This window comes from Perca flavescens, chromosome 21 (assembly GCF_004354835.1).
Source record: "Perca flavescens isolate YP-PL-M2 chromosome 21, PFLA_1.0, whole genome shotgun sequence".
Taxonomy (NCBI): Eukaryota; Metazoa; Chordata; class Actinopteri; order Perciformes; family Percidae; genus Perca; species Perca flavescens.
The window spans coordinates 30061255-30068989 of NC_041351.1; positions in this window are offsets into that span (position 1 = coordinate 30061255).

Sequence of the window (7735 nt, forward strand, 5' to 3'; positions counted from 1 at the left end):
CTCTGTGCCGGGCTGGCTAACCGTTTCACTTTAAACCAGCAGGTAGCAAGCAGGACACGGAACTTGGCTTGGGTCTTGAGGAGTTATAGCAATTACCAACAGATATACTGTACACAGTCTAAAATTCTACATTCACATCTATTATGCAAATGATTATTAACTTTATACTCACAAACACAAGTCCCTATCTTTTCACCTCTCTTTTCCACCACACACTATCTAATGTGTGGGCTGTACCTGGGGCTGCGTGTGCAACATGCATGGTGTGTGTGTGGTTGTGACACTGTTTGTGTCCATCATACAGCATGTGTCCAGAAGACAACAAGCAGGAGCCCCTCCTGTTCATCGGCTTCTATACAGTCTATGTTCGCAGTCCAGATAATGTCCAAATTGTTTTTATGTTTATACGCTTTGGCCCTGCCCCTAAGCTCTATAATGGCAGAGATAACCCTGCATGAGACTCAGAAAGTTGGATTTATCAACAAAAATGCAGGTGGAATACTCATTACTATTGGGCCTTTGCCATGCAACACATCAACTTTCTGAGTCTCATGCCCCAAACCAACACTGATTTCCATGACAATATTTCCAAACAAACATTCTATAGCAGACATTTAATGTGTACCAGCAAAATGACCAAAAAGAGATCATTAAGTGCAAATTCATATTACGAGTTGTCCTAATTATCACTTTACTGACCTGAAGAATTGAAAGGGCTGTCACGGTGACCATGAATGGTTGTCAAATCTTCTTCCTGCAAGTCATATCATATATCATATTAGTCACACATTTTAGCTGCATTTCTCCAGTTTATTAACAGTAGATTAGGCAGTACGTGTCACATGCACCATCAAAGAGGTAGTATAACACTGTATGTCCATATTTTCGATAAAAGGATGTTTTTTTATATGGGAAAAGTACAACATATTTATCTCTCTGGAGAAAATAGTTCCCCAGCCACCTCTCCTTCTGTAGTCACCACTCCTTCTCACTCAACACCCCACCCCCCACCCCCACACACAGCACTATCTGATTCTGACTATAAGACACATGTTGCAGCACACTTCATTTCAGCTCAGTATCAGTGCATTTAACATTATTGCAGCCATCTCTCTTGATTTATACTTTTGTTTAAACCCCCCCTCCACCCCACACACACATACGTATGGTAAAAGTTGCAAAATGGCGACAGGTCACGGCATGTGCACGTTACTAAATGGCTGACCTGGTCCTGAGAACCACACCTGCTACTGTCCTAAACTAAGGTTTCCATTTGACACGACGACGGCACAATTTACTGTAAACTAAGATGGTGTTGGTTTATAAACTGTAATGTTAGCTGCCATTAAACTAGCTAGCATTAACTTATTTGGCTGACAAGATATAAGTTAGCCTTCTAACATTTTACTTTCAAATTAATCTATAAGAGTTGGTTTACATGTGATAACAGTACAAATCTATTTTAAACAGAATTGTAAACGGTTTAAATGGCAGTAAAATCAATTTTAGACTCACCATCTCTCCCTGATCCATGACTCCAGCCTGCTCTCGTCCATGCAGTAAAGATCTGACGCAGAGTTCACAGCTTACATGAGGGGAGGGGCTGGACACCATGGGGACTCCGGCACACACTTGCCACATGGCCGGAGTGGGGGATGGGCGTGGTCGGGATGGGGACTTGAACATGACATACGTGTGTAACAGTATTTTCTTTTAAACGCGTCAGTAGCTCAATTTGAGACAACAATCGAAACCAAACGAACCCTTAAACCTTTCAGCATATAAACAGAATGCTTTTGGCTTAACTTGAAATAAAAATAATTATTTTTAAATTTATTATTAGTTTTTTTTCTCAAAATTAAGCCAATGACAAGTGTACATACTAAATGGATACATTTTTCCTCATTAGCAAAAATTAATAATTATAATAAATATTCATAACATTCTTCAAAATATCTGTATATGCTTGTGCATGTCAGCGTGCTCTTATCTGTTCAGTTGATATTTGAGTTCACACCACGTCAAACTCACCTAATGTAAGGGGAGGGCCTGGACACGCAGGGGACCCTAAACACACCTCATGTTCGCCACATGGTAAAGGTATGGCCAGAGTGGGGGATGGGCGTGGTCAGGATGGGGACTTGAACATGACAGATTGTGTGTAACAGTGTTTTCTTTTAAATGTGGTAACATTAGCTCAATTTAAGACTACAATTTAAACCATACGCTACAAACCCTGAAAGTTTTTAGCATATAAGCAGACAAATATTTGGCATTATTTGAAATTAATTTCTTCATTATTAGTTTTTTTTTATACTAAATTAATACATTTTTCTCCCCATCAATACAAAATTAATTAATAATAATTATTATACATATTTTTATCTTACATGTACATAACATTCATCAAAATATATTTCATATATTGTAGTTCTGATTCTCAACTTTATAACGCAGCTCCCTCTCTTCAATCTCTCTCTAAATCGCTGCACCACAAACCCTGGTTGCAGCGCTCGTTGAGCCACCGTCTAAAACTGCCATTTCCACCAGCTGACAGTTTGTAAACAGAAATAAATGCATTATGGATCATTTTATTTCTATAGTTTGTAAGCTCACTCGACCAGCTGACTTCTGTTGAAACAGAAGATGTCTCTAACGTTTTAAAACCAGCCTCTGGAGTCTTGACCAGCTGAGTCGCAGCAACACCATTAGCTGGTTTGTAGACTGCTGAAACTGCAATGTTCTAAAACAGTTGTGTCTCGTTGCCAATCTTTGGTCTAAACTCTTCTATAATATATTAGAAACTTCCAATTTGATAAAGTCAGTGTTTATCAGACCACAAATGAGACAATTATTAGAACAACACAGAATCTCTCACTTGTTACTCAAAATTGTCATGAAAATATGAAATACCATAAGTATGTCAAAATACACTGAAAGGGGCCTTTAAGATGTCCTGTTTGATTTAGAATTTGAGTGAAAAAAATGTAATTGTGCTGAGAGCAAGCGAGCAATTCGGCAATTCTGAGAGGTGCATGATGCCAGGGGTAGAGCAGCGCCTAGTTGGGCGGCACTGCTCTCAATGGATTGGCCCGCGCAGAGCGATTTTGCCGGCTTTTATGTGTAGGCAGCTTTAAGCAGTCTGGACCATAGAAATTATATGGTTTTGAGTATTGTTATTAATACATGAGCTTAAAGTTTTCAGAATTGTATTCATAGTTCCCTTTAGGCCTTACAGCTTTTTTAAAGTTAATTACAAAAGTAACAATATATTCATCATTGTTAGCTTATACTATATTATCTATATGTAAATGAAATGTAGGGATAAGATGCAGATCTGAAGCAACATCAGAAGTATCCATGGTGAGAAAAAAGGGAGAATGGATGGCAAGCAATAAAGCTGAACTGCACCAAACCTTCAAATGAGCTTGAATATCAGGTATGATAGTCCAGCAATGAGGTGGCATAACTAAAATATCAAAACCATATTATAAAAGGTTGCTCAAATCAAGCAAACTGATTTGTTCTGGTTCATAATAGTGATATAATAACAACCACATACAAAAGCTATAATTAGAATTCCTTTGAACAACAAGTATCACTCCAAGTTTGAGATACAATATTACACAAACTGATAGCTGGTGCAACGGACAAAAAGCTGTTCATCTGCACACACACTGCCATGAAACAGAGTTGGTTGGCGAAGTATCTATATACTGTATATATTTAGAATATTTTCCCGCTTTATTTTGCCATCAGACAGCCCTTTACTAAAAGGAATTGAAGTTGTTGTCTATGCTCTCTTGAAAGCCTTCTTCATTGATAAACACAGCAATTTTAATCTAGCAGAAAACAGGAGTTGCTCTTCTACCACTGCAGCCAGCAGTTAGTTGCTTGTCTAGTTCTGTCTCGATTGTTAAGTTAGTTTTTGTTATTGTGTGCCTTTTCATTAGCTTTATGTAAAAGAAAAAGTCTGTGCTAGGCTAACATTATCTGCCCTGCTATATGTTGTGCCTTTATCACAACATACTATGGCCTGTTGTAAGCTATTACTTAAGTATTAAAATATCTTAATCATCTCTTAAATAATTATAAATATAATGAACACATATTTAATGCATTAGTCTTTATTGAAAATGTATAGCATAAAATAACGTGAGGTTTTGTTTGGAAATAACCTCAAACTGAATTCATGCCAAACTGTCTGTTCCTCTGGGCCTCTCTGCTTCAGAGGTCACAACCAGGTCAGTTGAGACATTGGGTGGGGAGGGAGGACTGCAATCTGCACCTGCACTACTGCTGCATTCAAGGGAATATGGAAATTGTAATTTTACTGACCCTGACTGGTCATGTTTTTACTAAAATGGAGGACTGCAGATTTTTTTTTTGCAGTTATTTTAAGACAATTTAGCTCTTGCTGAGTAATTCAATGCATCCTCTGACCTGGATGACTGAGAACACACTTTAAATTATGGATTTGACTTTTCTGTTTGTGAAATTTACCTCAACATGAAGACCCATAGTTCTGTAATATCCAGGCACACCTGAACACACAGTTAGAAACATGCTTGTTTGTTTAAACCTAAACAGCCCAAGTTATGAAGGATACAGATGCAGCAGCATGATTAATCCATGTGAAACATATTACATTTTTTAGCAAACTAGGTTGGGCTGAGTGTAAAAAAAAAAAAGAAAATCTGGGCTAGGGTAAGTAATGATCTTATCAAACAGAATATACAGATTTCTTTGTAAGCAATAGCAATAGCAGGGCTTAAGGGTTATAAGGGGTTTGTGGACTGCAGATGAAAATTAGCCGGTGCGGCTAAATCTAACACATTTACATGTTGGACATTGTACTCATGTTGATTAATGTGCACTGTCCCTTTTTAAATAAAGAAATCTATATATATTATATATATACATACAGTTATTTGTTAATGAGGGGGGAAACATAGATATGGTAGATTTCAACCAATGAATGATTTATGAAACTGGATAATGCAGCTGAGTCTGACCAAGTCCTGAGTCCTGTTTAACCTTACCAGAAGCAGGAAGTATGCTCTTTCAGCCTTTTTGCAGTGGTGTTGATTTTTGCATCCCACTTCAGATCCTGGGATAATGTATATTCTTGAATGTGTGTCCCAGTGGTGACTACTGAGCCAAGAATGTTAAAGAGGATAGGTAAAGGTCCCAACTTTTCCAAACTTAAATATATTACAGAAGTTATAATTATGAAATAGGCTATACTGTATATATTAAAGCCTACCTTTTATTTTTGCTCTCTATCAAAAGAAAAATATGTTGTATGCTGTAAATCAAGGCCCAAACGCACTGAAAGCGATAATTGACGCAGTTCTTTTGACCTGCCTTATTTGACCTGCCTCATTTGATGCTTCCATGGCACACTGCAGGCATCAGATTTTAAGCGCCAACACCACAGAACCAGCAGTATTGTAGAAAAGGTCGCTATTTAGGCAAAGGTTTTGTATGTTACAGATCCCCCCATCAGTAGAGGCATTGTACTTTTTGTGCCACAACGGACATTTAATTTTTTATATTAAGAAATATTTAAGTTGCATTCATTCAATTTCACTTTTTTTATAATGACTATAAACTACAGAACAAGTTTATAGTCCAGATTATGGATACATCACCACTGCATCAATCCTTCCCATTTTTTTCAGCTCATTTGTAAATGCCATCACAATGATTACTGGGCTTTTAAGAGAAACTTTCACTCAGTTGCGTGACATTTGTGAATGGTTTAGGTGCACAGAAGTATGAGCTTGATTCACACAATCATAAACATCCTCTCGTGTTTCACCATCAACAAAAATAAATAGAAGGCTGTTTGTAGAGCGGATCTGTGTGGCGTATACACACAACTATCATGCTGCTCTCACAGCTGGTGTGGCCAGTTTCATAGCAATAAACTATGATCACAGTCAGTGAGACAGCTAACAGACTAGAGTAGACTAACGCTTTTGTTGCGTATTGGCCATTTAAAACCTTGTGTGTACTTCAAAGCGCGTGTCAGATGCTTTTAGTGCATTTGGAACTTTAAGCTCAAACTTTTGCCCACGAAGCTACTGTATTAGAAGGATACTCCTGAAAATTTAAAGAGTGCTGGAATGTGGAACGTGTGATACTTGTAGAATGGGGTTAATATCTTGAACCTTTGCCTATCGTCTTTAAGGGCAGATGGAGGGTGCTCAGGGGGCTCTTCCTGAAGTCCACAATCATCTCCAATGTCTTCTGAGCATTTAGTTACAGGTTGTTGTGGCTGCACCAGGATGCCAGCTGCTTGACATCATGTCTGTAAGCTGACACATCATTGTTGGATATAAGCTTTACAGGGGGTCCTGGAGGGGCAGTCAGTAGTGTATAGAGTAAAGCAGGGGGAGAGCACACTGCACTGTAGGGCTCCAGTGCAGAGAGACATGGTCAGTGATATGTGTGCTTTCTGAGCCTAAATGATGTTTCCTATTCGTATTTTGAAATATGTGGCCAGATGGGAAACCCCATCTCCAGCATAACGGTTTTGGGTTAAATTCCCACTGCATACATCAACCAATGTGTCCCTGAGCAAGACACTTAACCCCTAGTTGCTCCAGAGGCGTGCAACCTCTGACATATGTAGCAATTGGAAGTCACTTTGGAAAAAAGCGTCCTCTAAATGACATGTAATGTAATGGAACTGTAATCCACAACCGAACCTTTGCAAGGTTACTAGGTCTGGTTATATAGTTATATTAGATGAATGAGGAAATGAAGATATTAGTACAGGCGTTTGACATGATGAAGATGTTGCATGCATGGTTAGTAGCCTATATTACCAAGTTTCTAATGGTATGAAACAAAACTATGAAGAAATAACTGAGCAAGAACATTTAGAGATGCATCTGAAGGGCCAATATAGTGAGGTGTGTTTTTACAGTTTCATAACCATTTGTAAATAGATTCATTAATTCACTAGTATAGTTGATTGATCATCAGGATAAAAAACATTTTGAAAATCAGTAATCCTATCTTGATAATTTAGGTCTATAAACAGGTAACTGGCAAAGTAAATACAATACAGTATTATAACAGAAAGATAAACTGGCTATCTGCAATATAATTACAGTAAAATGTAACATTTAACTTAACTAAGGCAACAAGATTTGTTCATAATTCTCTTGTTATGTTAGACAATGAATAGCCTCATTTTAGTTACAATTGCAAATTAAACAAAAGAAAAACACATTCTAGGAAATGTTTAAGCAGAGATAGCTTTTTCAAGTGGAATTGAATAGGCGGTTAAATTGATTTTATGTTAAACCACTAGATATTGATCAAATTGTAGGACTTTAATTTTAAGTATTCTGAGTTTGAGTTACTATGGCTGAGCTAACAGAAAGTTCAAATTGTATTATGCTGTAATACCATCTCCCACCAGGAGGGGCGCATCATTGACTGAGTTAAATTTCATTATGCTGCAATACCATTTATTACCAGGAGGGGCGCGTATGCGCAGAAAAGTTCACACACTTGCATTTTACCGTTTGCCAGTAGGATGTCAGCGTCTTACACACACACACATTTTTTCATGAAACCCCAAAGAGGACTTTGGAGTTATTGATACTGGGCATATTAGGCTGTTTTCTATGCTTTGAGAGGGGTCTGCCCGTGGGGGACCCTGATTTTGGTCCCCCACCGTGACACGAGTCCCCACCGTGTAGTGTGTATTCGGTCA